The 23,573-nt window shown below is 40.2% G+C and overlaps 1 protein-coding gene across 2 annotated transcripts in view; it reads right to left on the minus strand.

Moving 5' to 3' along the window:
* PLEKHF2 (pleckstrin homology and FYVE domain containing 2) overlaps positions 1-17,054 on the minus strand; it is a 28,304-nt gene extending 11,250 nt beyond the window's left edge. Inside the window, exon 1 of one of the 2 annotated variants that reach the window (XM_043601415.1) lies at positions 16,955-17,054. The gene's annotated coding sequence lies outside the window, so the exon portion shown is untranslated. Of the gene's footprint in view, positions 1-16,938 lie in introns of both variants that reach the window. The other variant, XM_043601416.1, reaches the window with a different exon arrangement.
* Between the last annotated feature and the right edge of the window lie 6,519 nt (positions 17,055-23,573).

Here is a 23,573-nt window from a genome sequence, read left to right on the forward strand (position 1 = left end):
TACAATAACTAAAGAACAAAATCCACTAAAATTTTTATGGACTTCATGCTACAACCATATGTTAATTTAGAGTAAGTTCCCATCTTCCTTTTTCTTTTTTAAGATTTTATTTTTAAGCCATCTCTACACCCAACATGGGGCTCAAATTCACAACCCCAAAATCAAGAGTCACATGCTCCACTGAGCAAGCCAGCCAGACACCCCAACATCCTAAATTTTTATTGTTCCTAGCCAGGTTGATAATCTCTTTTCCTAAGGTTTCAAATCTTCCTTGGTAGCCCAATAATTTTGTAGGTTTCTTCTAACAAGAGACATTTCTTTAGTAGGTTCCCAGGTATTTCATGCTTTTGTTGCTATTTTGAATCTAATCTTTTCCCCATTGTATTTTCTAATTTGTTATTATTACTATTGATAAGAAAACTACTGATATTTCTCTTTTTCTCCCCAATGCCCAGCCATTTCACAGAAATTTATAAATTCCCAGTTTTCCAAATGACTTCCCCTTTGTCTTCTTTTTTAGCAAACAGCGTCTGGCAGCGCTATTTCATAGTTACAAAGGGAAGAACTAAGGCAAAAGTATAAAAAACAAAACAAAACAAAAAAAAGAAAAAATTATAAAAACAAAAAAAAACCCTTTAACTTTCATAAAGCCAGATTTACATACCAATTAAAAAAATTAAACAATCCAAAGCTTCAAGTTATCTCCTTCACAACTGCAGACAAAAACTACATTTCAATTGTTCAAGCTCCACCTTAGTCTTTGGTTACATCTTGTTTCTGAATATGCTCTTCAGTGGAGGTCTACCACCTGTTAAAAATGTAACACTAGAAGAGGCAAAATTTCTTCTAAAAAAAAGAGAACACTACTTACAATGGAGAAGAGAGCCCAACAGTCACAATACTATGGCCCAGTTCTCAATGAAAATCAAAACTTATTATCTCATCTTTGCAGTTAAGTTTAAAACAAAAAGTCATCTAATTAATTTCCTACACATACCCATGACATCTGATATCAGTGAACTTCAATATTCAACTGTGCACTATAGTTGGAAAAACTAATAAACTATGAACCAAAAGACCTGGATTCTAATCTCAGCTCAGGCACTAAAATGAGAGATTTCATAAAAATTACCTAACTGCTTAGGGTGGGGGCATACACCATTTTACACACACACACATTTTAAATTTATATCCAAGTTAGTTAGCAGATAGTGCAATAATGATTTCAGGAATAGAATCCAGTGATTCATCCCCTATGTATAACACCCAGTGCTCATCCCAGCAAGTGTCTTTCCTAATGCCCCTTGCCCATTTAGCCCATCCCCACCACAACCCCTCCAGCAATCCTCAGTTTGTTCTCTATATTTAAGAGTCTCTTATGTTTAGTCCTCCTCCCTGTTTTTATATTATTTTTGCTTTCCTTCCCTTATATTCATTTTTGTATCCACATGTTTAATTCCACATCTGTTTAAATTCCACATGTGAGTGAAGTCATATATTTGTCTTTCTCTGACTTATTTCGCTTAGCGTAATACACTCTAGTTCCATCCACGTTGTTGCAAATGGCAAGATTTCATTCTTTTTGATTGCCGAATAATACTCCATTGTGTGTGTGTGTGTGTATATACACACACACACACACACACACACACACCACATCTTCTTTATCCATTCATCTGTCGATGGACATTTAGGATCTTTCCATACTTGGGCTATTGCCAATAGTGCCGCTATAAACATTGGGATGCATATGCCCCTTTGAAACAGCACACCTGTATCTTTTGGACAAATACCTAGTAATGCGATTGCTGGTTTGTAAGGTAGTTCTATTTTTAATTTTTTGAGGAACCTCCATGTGGTTTTCCAGAGTGGCTGTACCAGTTTGCATTTCCACCAATGGTGCAAAAAGGTTCCTCTTTCTCTGCATCCTTGTCAATATCTGTCATTGCCTGAGTTTGTTGATTTTAGTCATTCTGACTGGTGTGATGTGGTATCTCATTGTGGTTTTTTATTATTCTTTTAATGTTTATTTATGTTTGAGAGAGAGACAGCATGAGCAGGGGAGGGGCAGAGAGAGGGGAGACACCAAATCCAAAGCAGGCTCCAGGCTTTGAGCTGTCAGCAGAGCCCAATGCAGGGCTTGAACCCATGAACCATGAGATCACGACCTGAGCCTAAGTCAGACGCTTAACTGACTGAGCCACCCAGGCACCCCCTCATTGTGGTTTTGATTTGTATTTCCCTGATGATGAATGATGTTGAGCATTTTTCATGTTGTCTGTCATCTGGATGTTTTCTTTGGAAAAGTGTCTATTCATGTCTTTTGCCCATTTCTTCACTGGATTATTGTTTTTTAGGCGTTGACTTTGATAAGTTCTTTAGTTTTTGGATACTAACCCTTTGTCCAATATGTCATTTGCAAATAACTTCTCCCATTCTGTCGGATCCCTTTTACTTTTGCTGATTGTTTCCTTCACCGTGCAGAAGCTTTTTATCTTGACGAGGTCCCAATAGTTCATTTTTGCTTTTGTTTCCCTTGCCTCCAGAGACATTCTGAGTAAGAAGTTGCTGTGGCCAAGGTTAAAGAGGTTTTTGCCTACTTTCTCCTCTAGGATTCTGATGGCTTCCTGTCTTACATTTAGGTCTTTCCTCCATTTTGAGTTTATTTTTGCATATGGTATAAGAAAGTGGTCCAGGTTCATCCTTCTGATGTTGCTGTCCAGTTTTCCCAACACAATTTGCTGAAGAAACTGTCTTTATTCCACTGGATATTCTTTCCTGTTTTGTCAAAGATTAGTTGGCCTTATGTTTGTGGGTCAATTTCTGGGTTCTCTATTTTGTTTCACTGATCTAAGTGTCTGTTTTTGTGCCAGTACCATTCTGCCTTGATGATTACAGCTTTGTAATACAACTTGAAGTCCAGAATTGTGATGCTTCCAGCTTTCGTTTTCGTTTTCAGGATCGCTTTGGGTATTTGGGGTCTTTTCTAGTTCCATACAAATTTTAGGACTGTTTGTTCTAACTCTGTGAAGAATTCCAGTGTTATTTTGATAGAAACTGCATTGAATATGTAGATTGCTTTGAGGAGTATTGACATTTTAACAATATTTTCTCTTCCAATCCATGAGCATGGAATATTTTTTTCATTTTTTGGTGTCTTCTTCAACTTCTTTCAACTAGCTTGCTATAGTTTTCAATGTGTAGCTTTTTCATCTCTTTGGCTGGGTTTATTCCTAGTTATTTTATGGGTTTTGGTGCAAATGTAAATGGGATCGATTCTTGGATTTCTCTTTCTGCTGCTTCATTATTGGTGTATAGAAATGTAACCGATTTTTGTGCACCGATTTTATATCCTGCGACTTTGCTGAATTCATGGATCAGTTCTAGCAGTTTTTTGGTGGAATCTTTTGGATTTTCCATATAGAGTATCATGTTGTCTGTGAACAGTGAAAGTCTGACTTCCTCCTTGCCAACTGGGATGCCTTTTATTTCTTTGTGTTGTCTGACTGCTGAGGCTAGGACTTTCAATATTATGTTGAATAACAGTGTTGAGAGTGGACATCCTGTCGTGTTCCTGACCTTAGGGGGGAAGCTGTTTTTCCCCACTGAGAATGATATTAGTGATGGATCTTTCACATATGGCTTTTATGATCTTGAGGTATGATCTTCTTAAATTTTTTTTTTAATGTTTATTTATTTTTGAAGGAGAGACAGACAGAGTGTGAGCAGGGAAGGGGCAGAGAGAGAGGGAGACACAGAATCTGAAGCAGGCTCCAGACTCTGAGTTGTCAGCACAGAGCCCGACGTGGGGCTCAAACTCACAAACTGCGAGATCATGACCTGAGCCGAAGTTGGACGCTCAACCAACAGAGCCACCCAGGTGCCCCCTTGAGGTATGATCTTCTATCCCTACTTTCTTGATGGTTTTTATTATGAAAGGATGCTGTATTTTGTCAAATGTTTTCTCTGTATCTATTGAGAGGATCATGTGGTTCTTGTCCTTTCTTTTATTAATGTGATGTATCATATTGATTTGTGGATACTGAACCAGCCCTAAATCCCAAGTGTAAGTCCCACTAGATCATCATGAATAATTCTTTTAAAGTATTATTGGATCTGGTTGGCTAGTATCTTGTTGAGAATTTCTGTATCCATGTTCATCAGGGAAATTGGTCTATAGTTCTCCTTTTTAGTGGAGTTTTTATCTGGTTTTGGAATCAAGGTAATGTTGGCCTCAAAGAACAAGTTTGGAAGTTTTCCTTCCATTTCTATCTTTTGGAACACCTTCAAGAGAATAGGTGTTAACTCTTCCTTAAATGTTTGAATTTCCCTGGGAAGCCAACCAGTCCTGGATTCTTGTTTGTTGGGAGGTTTTTGATTATGGATTCAATTTCTTTACTGGTTATGGGTCTGTTCAAATTTTCTATTTCTTTCTGTTTCAGTTTTGGTAGTTTATATGTTTCTAGGAATTTGTCCATTTCTTCCGGATTGCCCATTTTATTGGCATATAGTTGCTCACAATATTCTCTTATTATTGTATTTCTGCAGTGTTGGTTGTGATCTCTCCTCTTTCATTCTTGATTTTATTTGGGTCCTTTCCTTTTTCTTTTCGACCAAACTGGCCAGTGGTTTATCAATTCTGTGAATTCTTTCAAAGAACCAGCTTCTGGTTTCACTGATCTGTTCTACTGGTTTTTAAAAATTTTGATAGCATTGATTTCTGCTCTAATCTTTATTATTTCCTGTCTTCTGCTGGTTTGGAGTATTATCTGCTGTTCTTTTTCCAACTCTTTGAGGTGTAAGGTTAGATTGTGTATCTGAGACCTTTTTTCTTCTTTAGGAAGGGCTGGATTGCCATATATTTCCCCCTTATGACTGCTTTTGCTGCATCCCACAAGTTTTGGGCTGTCATGTTATCATTTTCATTAGCTTCCATGTACTTTTTAATTTCCTCGTTAACCCATTCATTCTTTGATAGGATGTTCTTTTTATTAAAAAATTTTTTTAATGTTTTTATTTATTTTTGAGAGAGACTACGAATGGGGGAGGGTCAGAGAGAGAGAGGGAGATACAGAATCTGAAGCAGGTTCCAGGCTTTTGCTTATCTGGAAAAACTCTCTCCTTCAATTCTGAATGATAACCTTGCCAGTAGAGCATTCTTTGTTGAAAGTTACTACTACCTTTCGGCATTTGGAATACACTGTGCCACACTCCCCTCTGGTGTGTAAAGCTTCTACTGAAAAATACGCTGACAGTGCCTTCTTTTGTTACCAGTTGTTTTTTCTCTTGCTGCTTTTAAGGTGCTCTAATTTTTTACATTTTACTTATTTATTAATTTATACTTATTTTTGAGAGAGAGAGAGAGAGAGAGACAGTGCACTTGAGTGGGGTAAGGGCAGAGAGAGAAAGGGGAAGAGGATTTGAAGCAGGCTCTATGCTGATAGCAGAGAGCCTGATGTGGGGCTTGAACTAATGAACAGTGAGATCATGACCTGAGCTGAAGTCAGATGCTTAACTGAGCCACCCAGGTACCCCGAACATTTTAATTACAATATGTCTTGGTGTGGATCTTTTGGGGTTCATCTCATTTGGAACTCTCTGGGCTTGCCTGATCTGAATGTCTGTTTCATTCCCAGGTTAGGAAAGTTTTCAGCCATTAGGTCTTCAAATAAGTTTTCTCTCTTTTCTTCTCCTTCTGGGACCCTGATAATGCAAATGCTATTCTGCCTGATATTATCCAATAGGTCCTTTTAACTATCTTCATTTTTTAGAAATCCTTTTTCTTTTTGCTGCTGTGGGGGGGTGAGTTATACACTCCCCTGACTTCTAGACTACTGATCCCTTCTGCTTCATCTAGTCTGCTGCTGAATAGCTCTAGAGTATTTTTTCAGTCCACTTATTGTATTCTTCAGTTCTGTGACTTGTTTAGTACTTTCTTCTCTAGATCTGAAGTCTTCACTGGGTTCATTCTTCTCCCAAGTTCAGTGAGCATCTTTATGACCATTACTTTATCAGGGCAGAACCCCCTGGCTCCTCAGGGAGAAGCTCCATTTGTGAGATCCATCCCAACTGAGGGTTCCCGCAATGAGGGCGGAGTTTTTGGCAAGACTGTATCTCTGTCTTTTCTACCTGTCTCAATGTGGTCCTTTTAACAGTTTGTTGCGAAGGAGTTGTTTGGCTAGTTTTCAAGTTTTATTCAGAGGAAACTATTCCATAGGTAGCTGTAGATTTGATGTGTCCATTGGAGGAGGGAGTTCCTATGCCAGCATCTTGAACACTCTTCCACAACATATTACAGAAATTAGTAATGATTTTTTAAAAAGTACATTTCTTAGATAAGAAAAAGAGGGACAAGCTTTTGTATTTTAATTTTAAACTCATATAAAGCTGAGTTGAAAGGAACTGAAACCAAAATTTTATTTATTTATTGTTCTTTTTTTTCTTTTCTTTTTTTTTCAACGTTTTTTATTTATTTTGGGGACAGAGAGAGACAGAGCATGAACGGGGGAGGGGCAGAGAGAGAGGGAGACACAGAATCGGAAACAGGCTCCAGGCTCCGAGCCATCAGCCCAGAGTCTGACGCGGGGCTCAAACTCACGGACCGCGAGATCGTGACCTGGCTGAAGTCGGACGCTTAACCGACTGCGCCACCCAGGCGCCCCGAAACCAAAATTTTAAACCACATATAGAGAGAAGCCACAGTAATTTTTTAAGAAGTCTCCTCTAGGCACCAAATCTGCCCATTACTGAAGAGCAAACTCAAATGCACTATTCTACAGGCTTAGCCAGAAAAAGAAAAAAGAAAAGTTAACATGTACTCAACACCTATACAAGTGTTAGGCATTTCCACATTTTACTGTTTTAATGATCTAAATTTTGTTAAATGGTAATTATATACGTTTTACAAAAAAATAGAGTCATGTATAAACAATTTTCCCATGGTCTCACAGCTAGTTTTTATAAAAATGCAATTTTTTTCTAATATACATTGTTACCTTCAGAAATAAACATTATAGAAATATTTAATTTATGTGAACCTTATTATGTATTTGGGGAAAGCACCTGAGGAAAAGAACCGAAATATGGTAATAAGTATTAAAATGCTAAAAGTAATCATTCAAATACTATAAGGGAATAAAAAGTAAAAGCTGTGACTACTTTAGGGTGTCAGTAAAGGCAATTTCAAACAAGTTAGGTTTGGTAGAGAAATTCACCATGGTGTGTAAGAACTAAGTCATAGTTGAGAATTTTTAAAAAATTGGAAAAACAGAATAAAGACACTGGGAGTTACAAAAGATCTTTAGAAAAGTTGGAGATAGAGGGAAGAATATGGACCTCAAGTTTTAAACAAGACCTCCAGACTTTAACTAGCATTTAAGCCATATAACCCAAGGCAAGATTAATATTCTTTAACTATACTATAATCAGGTTAACTCCTTATTCAAAAACCAAAGGTTCCCTGGCCAACCAAATCAAATCTAAAATCTTTAACCTGGCATTCAAAGCCCATCAGTCATGCCTAAGCTTGTCCCCAGTCTATTTTTCTAGTTTTACCTCTTTCTTTATGTTCTATTATAATCAAACCAGATTACCACCTGTTCCCAGAATATACTCTGGCTTTCTCACCTACCTCTGAGCCCAATATGTGCCCCTCTCCCCTGCCATTCTGAAATCTTACCAATTCTTCAAAATGTAGTCAGCTCAGTAGCTTCACACCCAGAGATATTGTTTCATCTTTAAATTCTCCTATCATTTTATCTGTACCACTTCATGGCACTTTATGTTCTATCAGGTTTCATAAAGATTTATATACTTACTTTTCCCTAAAATATTTGGAGGTTCCTAGAAGCAAGAATATTATTTCCTACAATTTTGTATTCCCCAAAACACTTACAAAAATGCTTGCATATATATGCCATCAATCTGTACTGAGGTGAGTATAACCAGCAGTTAAAAGTGGCAGAAGGGGCGCCTGGGTGGCGCAGTCGGTTAAGCGTCCGACTTCAGCCAGGTCACGATCTCGCCGTCCGTGAGTTCGAGCCCCGCGTCGGGCTCTGGGCTGATGGCTCAGAGCCTGGAGCCTGTTTCCGATTCTGTGTCTCCCTCTCTCTCTGCCCCTCCCCCGTTCATGCTCTGTCTCTCTCTGTCCCAAAAATAAATAAACGTTGAAAAAAAAAAAAAATTAAAAAAAAAAAAAAGTGGCAGAAGCTTTTCAACCTGGAGTTTGAAGAAAATCAAAGACTTCATTTTTGACATCTGTACTAATATTCACAGAAAACAGGAACCACACCCTATACATCAACTGCTTCACTAGACCCACAGATTTTAAATTTACAAGCAAATGTTCAGGTCCATTCAGCTAGCATCTAATTATAAATTCTAAGTATTGAGCATGGCAGATCCTGTTTTAAAAAAATCTCAATCTCATGATAATATATAAAAATTATTTCTTCTCTTGCCAAGAAGCACAGCTGTTTAGTTAGCAAACAAAAAATGATGATGTGTGCATATTTTTACCATCAACAAAATCCAGATAAAAAAGTGCATCATTTCAAAAAGTATTTGTACAGGGGCAGCTGTACAGTGCTGACTGCTGAAAACAACAACAACAAAAAAAAAACCCACCGTATAATATTGAAAAACAAAGCTAGTAAAGCTCAACTAAAATACTACTGTGGAGTTGATTATTCCATCACATCCCTAATAAATTTTCTTTAGTATTTTTCAAAGCAGTTATAATCTGCTCACCACATTCAAGGCTTTATGCTTTGTGTCAGAGGGAAAGAATGAATGAGATGCTGGGAATCAAGACACGTTACCACAAAATTTTAATGAAAAGCACAATAAGATAAATACTGTGATAAAAATAATAAAGTGGTAAGGAAGCAAAAAAGGAAGAGTGAAGATATGGCTTAAAGAATGTAGCATTTGAACACTTGAAATAGGTGTTAACAGTATGTGGAACCTCAGAAGGTAAAACAATGGTAAAGGCACAAAGCTCTACAGGAAAATATCTGTTTCAAAAAAAAAGTCACATGTGTGGTACCTGAGTGGCTCAGTTTGTTGAGCGTCTGTCTTCAGCTCAGGTCATGATCTCACGGTTCATAAGTTTGAGCCCCACTTTGGGCTCTGTGTGGACAGCTTGGAGCCTGGAGCCTGCTTCAGATTCTGTATCTTCCCCTCTTTCTGCCCTTCCCCCGCTCCACTCTGTCTCTCTCTTAAAAATAAACATTATAAATAAGACAGAAATTCACATGTACATCTGCAGCAGAGGCTAGACAGAGACATTTAGTAGAAAAATGGGGAGAGAAAAAAATAAGACTACGATGAGTTTTTGTTTGTTCCTGACAGTTTTTTCTGAAGCTTTTGGAAGGAGTGGTCTGATAAGAATTGATAAGAGTGAAGTTTGCAACAGAAAAAGAATAGAGATCAGGTCCAGGATTGCTATGACTGACTAGATATGGAAGAATAAAGCTGAAACTAACTCCACAGATTTTTGGTCTAAGCAGCGAGGAAGCTGGTAAAACTAGTATTAACTTTCAATAAACATGAAGTAGTAGCAAACACTTATTGACCCTTACTTTGTACAAAGTAGTGATAAAAGCAGCACTCAAGGGGCGCCTGGGTGGCGCAGTCGGTTAAGCGTCCGACTTCAGCCAGGTCACGATCTCGCGGTCCGGGAGTTCGAGCCCCGCGTCAGGCTCTGGGCTGATGGCTCAGAGCCTGGAGCCTGTTTCTGATTCTGTGTCTCCCTCTCTCTCTGCCCCTCCCCCGTTCATGCTCTGTCTCTCTCTGTCCCAAAAATAAATAAACGTTGAAAAAAAAAAAAAATTAAAAAAAAAAAAAAAAAAGCAGCACTCAAAACTAGGGGCGCCTGGGTGGCTCGGTCGGTTAAATGTCTGGCTTTGGCTCAGGTCATGATCTCACGGCTTGTGAGTATAAGCCCTGCATTGGGCTCTGTGCTGACAGTTCAGAGCCTGGGAGTCTGCTTCAGATTCTGTGTCTCCCCCTCTCTGTGGCCCTTCCCCGCTCATGCTGTCTCTGTCTCTCAAAAATAAATGCTAAACATTATAAAAATAAATAAATAAATAAAGGAGCAGAGGAGAACAAACTAAAAATATTTTTAAAAAATTAAGAGTGATGAAGCCCAGGGCCAAAAAGTTTAGTTGGGAGATAACTGTAGACAGGGGGAACATCTAGAAACAACTCTATAATGACTAGAAATTCAAGCTGGGCCTTAAAGCAATAGTAGGTCAAACTATTTGGGGGAGAGGGAGAGAGGAAGACAAGGGGGACAATGATGTACAAACATTTTCCCCAGAGAAGAAACAGTTGAGTCCATAATAGAGGGGGTAGGGCCAGGAGAAAGTACAGTGGTTGAATAGAAATCTGGTAAGATAGGGAAAAGCAAACAGCCAAGAAAAGGAAGTATCAGATTGAACAGTTTAGACTTTATTATACAGGCAACAGGAAGATTAAGGCCTTCAAATAGGAAAATATCAATCCATATACAAAAGCAGTACACAGGATGGACTGGAGAGACTCCTGAAACTAGGCTGAAGGCAAACAAAAAAACCCAAAAACCCAGAAAAGTAACAAAAGCCTGAGTCACGATAATTAACAGCAGAAGGGGAAGAGAGAATTAGTGAGGTATAGAGGACAGGATTTAGAGACCAACTGAATATGTGGATGAAAAGTGAGTGAAAGATGACTTCAAAGGTCTAAGCATAAGCCACTGGCAGGTGCTTGTTTTGCTTTAGGAGGGACAAGAAATCAGTTTGGGACATATTTATCTTGAAGTACCTTCAGCATATCCACAAGACAGACATCTGCCAGACAAACAGAAATGCTAGGATGAGCAGGGAGCTCCAGGACTAAAAAGATGGAGTAGTCATTCATGTAGAGATATTGACTGATACTCCGGAAGAAAGAAGAGTGCAAAGGACTGACCTCTCAGGAACACCTAGAGAGAAGCAAGAGAAGGGGAGAAAAGAGAGCACAAAGCACCTTTTCAACATAATTGCACATGTCTCACAAGCCTCACAGACTAAACAACCTTATTGTGCCAAAAGGCCACAATAAGCAGTGAAACATGTGGACAAATCGAGGACTAATGGTAATGTATAATAATAAAATACTTCAGAAAGCAATGCCCTTTGACACTGGAATTTTTAATCACAGAAATTTATCCTGAGAAAGAAACTCTTGAGGAGGGCAGGGGGAGGGGCACACATCTGTGCATAAAAAAATTTCCCTCTGGCATTAACTCTAATAGTGAAAATGGAATCTAAATTCCTAGCCATAGACAGGAATGGTTAAATGTAACATGAAAAGCCAAATATCTTAAAAGAAAACATTTACCACATAAAATTTTAAAACTTCAACATTGAAAGGAAAAAGCATTAATGTTAAGAAAAATATCTGTAACCTATGACAAAGGGTCAACATTTTTAAGATACAAAGGGCCCATGTAATTAAATCAATAAGAAAAAAGTAAAATATCCCCAAAGAAAAATGGGTAAGATACAAATGGCAATTTCCAAAACAAATAAAAATGACCAGTAAATAGAAAAATTCTCAGTGCTAATCAAAGAAATAAAAAGGGAAATGATGTATTATTCACCTCTCCATGATATGGGGAAAATGGGCACTCATATTCTTGACAAAACACACTGGAACAACTTTTCTGAATGCCATTTTTGGCAACAGAAGCACTTTAGAAAGTTTACACAAAAAATCTATTTCCAAGTATACATGCAAAAAAATTTAAATCATTGTACAAAGTTATTCACATACTGTGGCTTTGTCTTAGTAATGTTGAAAAGTCAGAAATAACCTAAACATTCAACAATAGGAGACTGGTTAATAATGGCATTATCTATATAATGGATTTTTTTGACAGAACAGAGATTAATATTTAATGTGGAAAGTTGTTAAATAAGGAAGTTTATTAAATAAAGGTTTCTAAACAGCACATATAAACTTTTTTTCTTTTTAAGTCTAGAAAATACACATCAAAAATTTAGTATAGGTTATCTCTGAGCACTAGGGTAAAATATGCTTATATTGCCCAATTGTTATTTTTTTAATGTTTTTATTTATTTTGAGAGAGAGACAAAGTGCGAGTGAAGGAGGGGCAGAGAGAGAGGGAGACAGAGTCCAAAGCAGGCTCCAGGCTCAGAGCTGTCAGTGTGGATGGAGCCCAATGCGGGGGCTCAAATTCATGAACCGTGATATCATGACCTGAGCCAAAGTCGGACGCTTAATCCACTGAGCCCCCCCAGGCACTCCTGTACTGCCTAATTATTTTTATAATGAACACATGTTCTCTGATTAAAAAAAAAAAAAGAATAAACCTTCTTAAGTAACAAAACGCAAAGAACATGTAGAAAAAATCAGGTGTAAAAAAAATGCAAAGTTATAGGTACAATTGATAAAAAAAAATCTTTTTAATCCCCCCCCCCCACTACTGTTAAATTAAACAAGTATAAAGAATTAAGGATAGGGGCACCTGGGTGGCTCAGTCGGTTAAGCGTCCGACTTCAGCTCAGGTCACGATCTCACAGACTGTGAGTTTGAGCCCCACGTTGGGCTCTGTGCTGACAGCTCAGAGCCTGGAGCTTGCTTCGGATTCTGTGTCTCCCTCTCTCTCTGCCCCTCCCCTGCTCAGGTTTTGTCTCTCTCTGTCTCAAAAATAGATAAAAATATTTTTTTTTAAAATTAAAAAAAAAAAGGATAGCTCCACTTACAAAAAATGTAAAGAAAAAAAGATGAAAAAGTTGATACAAAGAGGAAAATAGAAAATTCACATCACAAAATCTTAATCGTATTAGAAGGAAGCATGTTCATCTCTAAGAGTCAACAATTTCAAGATTGGGGTTAGCAACCTGAGTTAAAGTAAAAACACAACAGAGAAAATGAGTCAACTTTGGGATGAGAAAAGGATTAGAAAGCAACTAGTACACAGGCAGCTGGAAAAGAAATATTTAACAGTTACCAAAGCTGTGACTTTTATCAGGAGTGCTAGGCAGAAAAAGGAAATGGCGGTATTTACAGGTTGAAAATTGACCAGTTATACACAGCAAAGGTCAAGGAGAAGAATGTGAGGTGCTAGTGAGTTCACAGAATATGAACTACAAGGTTCAGCACTGGAAAGAAGGAAGAAAAATAACAGCCTGGGAGGTGACAACGAGGACACAAAGCTGGTTCATCAGGTATGATGGAAAACAGAAACAGAAACACGGGCTCTTGAATCATCATCACCTCTGGTGATTTTAAGACTTGAGGTAGTTAAGGATGATGACAAGGTTAAGTAACTCAGTTATCCACGTAGGTTACTGATGTAGAGTAGAGGTGAAGGTCACTGGAGTTAGTGAACTGTAGTTAAAAATGTGGCCCACCTTTATGGTCTGAAATGACTATAACTGTTACTTTAACCTCTGTAATGCTTTACTTTCCTTTGACTCAGATACATCCTTTTCAGCCTGAGAGATAGGAATCTGGGTGGCACTTAACTTCTCTCTGCATTTTATTCAACCACAAAATGAAGAGAATAAGGAGATGGGATAATGAATTAAATCAGTGATTCTCAAACTCTGACCGAACATTAAAATCACAGGTGGTTTAGGGCGCCTGGGTGGCGCAGTCGGTTAAGCGTCCGACTTCAGCCAGGTCACGATCTCGCGGTCCGTGAGTTCGAGCCCCGCGTCGGGCTCTGGGCTGATGGCTCGGAGCCTGGAGCCTGTTTGCGATTCTGTGTCTCCCTCTCTCTCTGCCCCTCTCCCGTTCATGCTCTGTCTCTCTCTGTCCCAAAAATAAATAAACGTTGAAAAAAAAAATTTAAAAAAAAAAAAAATCACAGGTGGTTTAAAAAAAAACAAAACAAACAAACAAACAAAAACAGACAAAACTACCTATGCCTGACCCCAAACCCAGTAATTCTGATTTGTTCTAGGGTGGAGTTCAGGCATCAGTATTTTTAAGAAGCTCCTCAGGGAATCCTAATGTGCCGGCAAGGCTGAGAACTAAACTGCCTATTTCTAAAGGTTGCTTCCTTTTAAAATTCTATGATTCTATGTAAATGACAGCCACTTTGTTCATTTGCTAATATAACTTACTATCATGCACCAGGCACTTTCACAAACATATTTTAGTAGATCCTCACAACTCTTTGAGGCAATATTTGTGTCCATTTCAAAAATGAGTCCAGTGTAGTTTAGAGAAATGAAGCAACTTGTTCAGGAGTCACAAGCTAGTAAGGAGGAGAGCTAGAATTCAAATTTGTTGGTTATTTGTTCAAGTCTATCATATAAGCAACCTGCTTTCTCTACCACTCACAGCAACTACTTGAATGCCTCCCAAATTGAGCATACCAGTTTGTGGTTTATGGATCAATTGGAGAGAAAGTTACTTTGGATGGGGGCAGAAAACTGACCCCAAATTCTACAGTAATTTCATTATAGAATTACTAAACACCTTCACCTAGAGAGATCTGCAACTTGAAACAGCACTCTGAAAGTGTATCTACATATATACTTTATTCAGTTAAGCCAACAAGAACATTGCTATTAAGCATGCAGCTGGCATACAAAGCCAGTTCTCAAAGATAAGCTTATCAATAGAAAAGCAATTTTTAAATGCTTTGCATTGAGTAAGGCATTCTAAACCAAAATTTTAAGACAATTCTGAAAAATTGACAGAGAAATGAGAGTTGCTCTACCAAAGAGCTTCAATGTATAAACATGACCTTCAAATTTATCAGGCATTATCTCTATTTTACACTTTAAAATGATTATTCTTTTGCTGACACACTGCTTCTTCTTTGTTGATTATACTTCAGCCCATTATCTACATGAAAATTTCATAAACATTCAAGTTCTGTATCCTTAGGCCAAAATTTGAGTTAACAAATTCCGAAAGAAAGAAAAAAAGAAAGAAAGAGGCATTAGAGAAGATTTAACTTCTATGCCCATGGAAAGGGCAATTTAATAAGAAATTCATGAAGTACATTTATATGGGACATATGTGTCTTCATCCATTCAAACCTTTACTGAGTGAGCATCTGCTGTGTTCTCGGCACACTGGGGATGAAGACGTAAATCAGATTCCGTGCGGTGTCTGTGGTCAAGGAGGTGCCAAGACAGATCAATGTAATATTTATTGGAATGCAATGTGGTAAGTGATTTATTCTTGGGGAGAAAAGGGGGGTGTGGTAAGGAGAACAGCATAGGAAAGGTTTCAAAAAGTTAGGCTCAAGTGAAATTTCACCACAAGAACCCCTGTCAGTCAGCTCTCTAGGAAATAAGTATACTGAAGAACTAAAATCAAGAAGAGCAGCAAAGACAGAGGAGACAAGGTGGACAGAGATTGCTCCACAACTGTGAGTTATGTATTCTACAAAGTTATGCTATAGGAAAAACAAGAAGGCTTCAGAATCCTAAAGACCTCAGTTAAATACCAGTATGGTTGCTGGATCTGTGAAGTTAGTTAAGTCACCTCATTTCTAGGTTAATTCTTCATCCAGAAAAACAAATGTGTATAATGGTGTTTACTTGACAGTGAAGCAAAACAAAAAGGATTTTTTTTTTTAAGAACTAAGGAAATTAGCAACCAAATCTGAGCAGAAACTATCTTTACCTCTAGATTAAGAAAAGAAATTTTCCAAGACATGATTTAGGGTTTATCTTACTTGTGGTTAAGAGTCCCCTCAGTTCATTTAACAGAATTTTAAAGCTAAGATGCCTCTGTTTAAAAATATCAATTTACATTCATTTACTGGGGCAATTCAAGCTGAATCTCTGATGTCTTGGTGAGTACACCAGTTTTATTTTTTGAGGCGATCGCATGTGCTTTCCAATTAAGGACAGAAACTTAATACCATTCACCTCCAGCGCCGTCAGGACCCAAATAGATTAAAAATAGAAGCCTTCGTTAATACTGAATTAACCTGAGGACCCCGTGAGCCACGAGAATACAGAAAAAAAGGTAGATGCTCAAAACATGGCAGGCATGCATCTTTAAAAAATGAAAAAGAGAAAAAAAACTTGTAATGGCAAGATCACTTCAACTTACGACACATGCCTGTAAGTCTCTCAAAGTTCATAAGTCTTTCTTTAGTCTCCTCCGTAACGTACTACAAAACACAACAAAGAAGCTATTTAACAACTTACATACTTTGTGAGTCTTACAAAAGGGCTTAGTTATCTGTAACCTTAATACTACCATTGCCATCGCACACTCACAAGTGATTGCTATGATGAAAGAACACACAAGGGAATTCAAGCAACATGAGCAGCAAGCTGTTGGGCCTCCGTAACATTTTAAAAAGAAAAAATAAATTCGGCAGAAGACCATACAACTTTAAAAGACTCGAAATAAACAATGCGTTGGAGCCAACGCTTCTATCCGAGCAAATCCTGCGGTGCCGTATTTTGCCAAGTCACATAAAAATATGCTGTTCAACTTACAACGTCCCTGATGCCCAAACACTGCAAACTTTTCGGAAAGAAAAACGTTGGGGCCCCAGGACGCCACCGGCCGCGAACCGGACCCCAGTCCTCACGCCCCGCAACTTCTCTTCACGCCGGACCTCGGGGCCCCGCTGGCGCCTCGGCCCGCCCCCCGCCCGCGGTCCCGCGGCCCCGGCAGGCACCAGCGCTGACCCTCCGGACGGCCCCCGAGCCCGCGGGCGCAGGCGGCGGTGTTCTACGGGCGGGCGAGGCTCGCTGCCGGCGCCCGCGGGCCAACGCCAGCGCGCGGGGAGCGGCCGGGGAGCGGCCCGGGAGCGCCCCGTTTCTCATAGACCCCAACATGGCGTCGGCCGCCGCCCGCGACGACGACACCTCCCCGCGCCGCAGACGGCCCGGAGACCGCGGAGGCAAGCGCCGGAAAGTTTCGCTTCTCCTCTCCCGGCCCGCCAGGGACGGGCGCACAACCAACCTCGGGCTTCACCTACCCGGCCGGGCGCGGGCGGCGGCGACGGCAGCGAAGGTCCGACTCCTCGTCGTCCCGGGCACCGGGCGCGGACTCTGCCCGTTCCTCCGTCCCAGTCTCCCAGGGTGTGTGCAGCCAGCGGCCCCGCTCAGTCGGCGCGATCCGGACGCGGCGGGCGGGCGGACGACCGGCACAGCCGCTCGCAGGTGACTCCCCCGCCCCTCCAGTCGAACCCCACAACGGCCGCCGGGGCTGGCCTCTCCCCTGCGCGTGCACGGGCGCGCCGCCGCCCACACGCCAGGCGCGAGCGCTCGGGCACGAGCACACCCACACCACTCACTCCCCCGCCCTTTCTTGCTTGTTCCCTCGCCCCGCCCGTGCGGCCCGCGCGACGTGCTCGAGGGGGCGGGGCCTCTGCAGTGGACACACCCACCTAGGCAGTCCGAGGCGGAGGGTTCGTTCCTTCGCCCTGTGTGCGGTCAGGCTCTTCGGAGCTCTGGGGTGCACGTGGGAAGGCTTACCTGTTTTGCGTGGCTCTGGCACTCCTTTGGAAAGGATTGTTCATCTCTTTACGAGGTTCTTGGGAAGAAGGGAAGGAAGGCTGGGTTCCCTTTCCCCTACCACGAACGGGCCTCCCCAGGGAACTTAAGAACTTTCTGCAGGCGGGAAAGAAAGGCTTTGTAAATGTAGATGCGCAAAGGCGTCCGGGCGTACGTCTGTTTGCTAGTTCCGCTTAGCACGGCGTTCCTGCCCATCACATGTTTCATTTGCTCTCCCTAAAGCCCATACCTCTTGAAACCGAAAGAACTGCGGTTACAACACCTACCCCATGTACTTTGCACAGCTCTTTAAGGGCTTGCCTTTATTGCTTGCCTTAGAACTCTCGTCTTCCCAGAACTTTTCTCTGACGCTGCAAAACCTCATCTACCTACTTCAACAGGCTTGGAAACAGTGATGATAGTATATAAGGTTAACCCGCCCTTCCTCATACCGCAGCAACTGTTTGCTAAGCGCGCTGATGGGTACGTGGAGAGATATCAAAGATGTCTGAGAATGGACAAGGAATGGGGGAAGGGGCCTGCGGCATACTCAACACAAAAAGTGTGTAGGTGTAAATTAGATTTGGGTATTATTTCAAGAATATTTAACCTTTGTTTGACAGTTCTTGAATTAGAGCCGCCAGCATCCGAGCTGCACATAACTGAGCACCCACCAAGGGAACATGAGCAGGCCTTGATCCTGATCCGCTTTCTTTTGACGTGGGTTTCTATCATCTTTAGGTCTTCGGCTCCTATCCTCTCCTATTTCAACATCTCAGAAACAAAAAAAAAAAAAAAAAAATTTTTAAAATTAGTAGCTAGAACAAAACTACCAAGGGTGAACTTTAAAAATTTTTTAATGTTTTTATTTTTTATTTTTGAGAGAGAGAGAGAGACAGCTAGTGGGGAGGGTCAGAGAGAGAGGAGGGCACAGAATCTGAAGCAGTCTCCAGCCTCTGAGCTGTCAGCGCAGAGCCCAATCTGGGGTTCGAACTCACAAATCACTAGATCATGACCTGAGCCAAAGTTGGAGCTCAACCTACTGAGCCACCCAGGTGCCCGCCCCAAGGATGAACTTTTTTTAATGGGGAAACTTTTAGGATCATTACACAAATCTTCACATAGCTGTGGTTGTGTTTGTAGACAAGTACAAATGTCTCCAGGACACTTGTCTCGACCATCACCCTATCCCACCTTCATTCAGCCTCATCCCTCTACGTGCAAAGCACATTTCAGTGGGGAAAAAGATGGGCTTGATCATCTCCAAAATCTCTTTAAATTTTGAGATTAGGAATTGCTGTGTCTAGTCACCAAACATTTTTGGTCACTCAGCCATCAGTGAACATACTTGCCCTCTCTCCATTCCCAGCGTACTTATTTAGCTTGACCTAAAATGCATGGAGTTAGAAACTAAAAGAACTGTAATGAAAGTATCTACGTCATAGTCTCATTATGAAGATTAAATGAGTTAATATTTGTAAAGCATAGTGCCTGGTACATGGTAAGTGCTATGTAAGTGCTAGATAAAAATTATTGTATAGGATGTATATTAATTGCATATGTAATAATGTATGTAATATATGGTATGCAGATATACATCTATTATTATATACCTAGTATACCTATATTAGGTACATTATAAAACATACACACAAAAAATCAGAAGTAATTATGTAAAACATTGTTTGTGTTTTCTTTCTGCACTCTGCGTGTTCTGTACCTTCCCTGGGTTGTAGCACAACCCTCTTTGGACCTCACTGATTTAGAGCTATACTGACAAATATGGTAGCCACTAACCACTTGTAGTTATTAAAAATTCAGTTCCTCAGTTCCACTGACCACATTTCAAGTACTTAATAGCCACATGACTACTGGACAGTGCAGATATAAAATATTTCCATCGTTGCAGAATGTACTCTTGGATAGCACTGATAAAGCTGAAAGAAACAAGGGACTAAGGCAGTAGGATCAACTTGTGACTAGGACCTGTAACCATGGCACCTTGTTCAAATCCAGTGATAAGATCTTTCTCTGAACCTCACATCTCCTCTATAAAATGGAAATAAAAATGGGAACTACCTCATGGACTGCTGAGCAGAGGAAATGAGATAAGGTATGTAAAGTCTCTGGCAGAATACTTAAAACATAGAGGAACTTGAAAATATTGGTAAAATTTGAGTTTTACCCAATTTGATAAACCTGAAAGGTTTATTATTGTCCTTGATTCTAATGGGTAAGTTTTTCAAGGATATTTTTTTTTTAATTTTTTTTCAACGTTTATTTATTTTTGGGACAGAGAGAGACAGAGCATGAATGGGGGAGGGGCAGAGAGAGAGGGAGACACAGAATCGGAAACAGGCTCCAGGCTCTGAGCCATCAGCTCAGAGCCTGACGCGGGGCTCGAACTCACAGACCACGAGATCTTGACCTGGCTGAAGTCGGACGCTTAACCGACTGCGCCACCCAGGCGCCCCAAGGATATTTATTTTTTAAAAAGTTAAGAATTTGGTAAACTTTTAGTTGTAAAGAGCATTCAGGGGAGATGGCAAACACCTGGATTTTAATTACTCCTTGATTTCTTTGTTCTCCCCACCCATAGGCCCTTGTCTTCTCCCAGTTGTGCCCATCTCAGCAAAATGGCACTGCTACCCTCAAACCTGATGAGTCATCACCATCTCATCCTCTTTCCTATCTCCTTCATCCAGTCTCTTTGCTTCTAAAATATTGTAGGATCTGCCTGCAAAACACCTCATCTGAAATCCTCTCCTCTCCTTGTGTCCCCTCCACAGAGGGACAACACAGGATTGTTCAACTTCCCCACAGAAAGCCTTCTATGACTCCCCATGGAGGCTGCAATATGCAGTTGTACAGGTTGTAGTAGAACAACCCACCTTTTGGAAGACTGCCTTTCACATTGGAACACTGTAAATTTTTTTTTAATTTTTTTTTAACGTTTATTTATTTTTGAGACAGAGAGAGACAGAGCATGAATGGGGGAGGGTCAGAGAGAAAAGGAGACACAGAATCTGAAACAGGCTCCAGGCTCTGAGCTGTCAGCACAGAGCCCAATGTGGGGCTCGAACTCACGGACCGCGAGATCATGACCTGAGCTGCAGTCGGACGCTCAACTGACTGAGCCACCCAGGCGCCCCAAAATTTTGTATTTATTACAAGTATTCTCTGGCAGATTTCAGTGAAGTGCCTTGTTCTACTAAAAGTATTTTACAACAATTTCCCAACAAGATGGAAATGCTTTGAGAAGTGGATGCTCTTTTCTAATTTGCCCAAAGGTGCCACATGAGGTAGGAACATTTCTATTTCACTTTGAACAAAATGCCAGTTGATCACTAGGTCCTATAAACCCCAGCACAATACAACCTCTGCCATTCTCTCCACCATAAAATAATGCCAAGCTCCACCAAATTCCAGTCATATTGATCTCCTGTTGTTTTTAAAATATACCAAGCTCTTTTCTGCTAGGGGACCCCCTGTCCTGGCCACTTCTCTACCTAGAAAGTCAAGCCCATCGCACCCCACCCTTCACATAGCTGTGGCTCCTTATCTTTCAGTTCTCTGTGCCCTGAGAGAATGCCCCTGTTATTCTGGGTTACAGCCCTGTGTTTCCCTCATGGCACAAATAGATCTCCCTGGAGACAGTACGCTCCATGAGGACAGGGAGTTCATGGTCTTCTTTGTTCTATCCCCAGCTTCTCCATGGTCAACTTAGCACTATTGCCACCCCTCTGTGCGCTGTGGGAGAAAGCTTAGAATTCCATTTTCCAGGAGACTTTTCCTTAAATGTTTCCAGGTTAAATCCCGCCAATGGAGACACATGTGTGAAATTTGAAAAGCAGAAGAAAAGGAGAAACCATTATTCTCCAGTACAGCTTCAAACAGGCAGCTCAGATCAGAGGGGACTGTTTCCATAGACTTCTGGGAAAATATCAGACAAACCTAAAAACATAATATTCTGTTTTTGAAAGGGGTGGTGGGGCTGTATTCTTAAAAAGGGCAGTGGAAATGTTCCAGATTAAAAGAGGTGAGGGACTCCTGGGTGGCTCAGTCTGTTAAGCGTCCAACTCTTGGTTTTGGCTCAGGCCATGATCTCACAGTTTGTGGGTTTGAGCCCCACTTTGGGCTCTGCGCCGATGTGTGGAGCCTGCTTGGGATTCTCCCTCTCCCTTTCTCTCTACCCCTCCCTCTGCTTGTGCTGTCTCTGTCTCTCTCAGAATAAATAAATAAACAAACTTTAAAAATAAATAAATAAAATAAAAGAGGTGAAAAGACATGGCAACTAAATATAATACCTGACCCTAGACTAGGCCCTCTAGCGGAAGGGGAGAACGCTACAAAGGACATTATTGGGCCAATTGAAAAAATCAGAATATGAACAGGAAAGTAGACAAAGGTATTATATTAAATTTACTGTCTTGGTCATGTAAGAGAAAGTCCCTATTGTTAGGATATACACACTATTTAGGGGTAAAAGACCATGAGGTATATAATATACCCTCAAATGATTCAGAAAATATTTCATACATAACATATAATGTAAATATTACCTCTAAAAGAAAGAAATCACTTACATAACTGATAAAGCAAATGGAGTAAAATGTTAGTAGATGAATCCAGGTAAAGAGTTTATGGATGTTCTTGCTATAATTTCTGTTTGTGCAAACTGTGAGTTTGAAATTACCCCCCCCCCCAAAAAAAACCATTTAAAAATATATATATAATAAAGCACTAAAGAAACAATACTAAATAATTCAAAACAAACTAGGATAGCTATCTTAAATATCCAGTCTCAAAATAGGTCCAGACTGACAGCAACATGATTAAAAAACAGTGTACTTTATGTTTTCTAATTCCTCAGTGAACAAAAAGTGAATTTTTTCTTCTTGCAGAAGGCAAGATGCTCCCTGGCTATAATCTATCATACACAGTGGGTCTTTCTAAACATTTAAATATGGGATGTTTGTGGCTTTGCTCGCCACTGTGTCATACAAACTAGTTTGGCACAATCACATCCTGGGCTGCAGGAAGTAGGAACAGATACTATGTTCCTTATAAAACTTCATTATGTGAAGAGAATAATCCAAGTTATAACCACATCCCCCAATTGCATCATTGTCTACTTTTTGCTTTAAAGCAAGAAGGCCTCGTGATTCATGGAAATGTAGTTCTATGCTATTTTATTAGAGAGCCTTATAGTCATGTCTTAGAAGATCATTTAGAAATGTTTTCCGATTAAATGACAAAGAAAATTCTCTCAAAAATATTGCAAGACAGTAAAATGATCAGTGGTTGCCAGACATTAGGGGGAAGGGAGGGATAAATAGGATTTTTAGGGCAGTGAAACTTCTGTATGATACTATAATGGTGGATACATGTCACTATATAATTTGTCAAAATTTATAGCAGGGGGGAACTTAATATAAACTATGGACTTTGGGTGATAAGGACACGTCAGTGTAGGTTCGTTGACTGTAACAAATGCACCACTCTGGTGCAGGCTGTTGAGAGTGGTGGAGGCTTGCTTGTGTAAGGGCAGGAGATTTATGGAACTCTGTACTTTCCACCCAATTTTGCTGTGAACCTAAAACTGCTCTAAAAAATAAAATCCATGCAAAGGGAAAAAAATATTGCATATGTCTCTTGGAAAGGTTAGAATTTAAGGCTGGGGAGTTGAGAAGCTTTTTGGAAGGAATTTTAATTCATTTCTTGAAAGATTTATTGTAAATTGTATTTCTCGACTACTGCGCTTTTAACGATCTGTCAAGCTATCTTACCTCAGAATCAAAAAATGACATTTTTTATTATTATTATTTTTTATTTTAGAGAGAGCATGAGCAGGAGAGAGGGGCAGAGGGAGAGAGAGAGAGACTCTTCAGCAGGCTCCACACTCAGGGCAGAGCCCAACACAGAGCTTGATCCTATAACTCTGGGATCATGACCTGAGCCGAAATCAACCGTGAGCCACCAAGATGCCCTTCAAAAATGACATTTAAATTTGAACACAGAACTTTATTAATATAAAAAAAATAAATTTTCTTGGCAGAAATTTGATGTTGGGACACCTGGATGGCTCAGTCAGTTGAGCAT

This window comes from Prionailurus bengalensis, chromosome F2 (genome assembly GCF_016509475.1).
Source record: "Prionailurus bengalensis isolate Pbe53 chromosome F2, Fcat_Pben_1.1_paternal_pri, whole genome shotgun sequence".
Classification (NCBI taxonomy): Eukaryota; Metazoa; Chordata; class Mammalia; order Carnivora; family Felidae; genus Prionailurus; species Prionailurus bengalensis.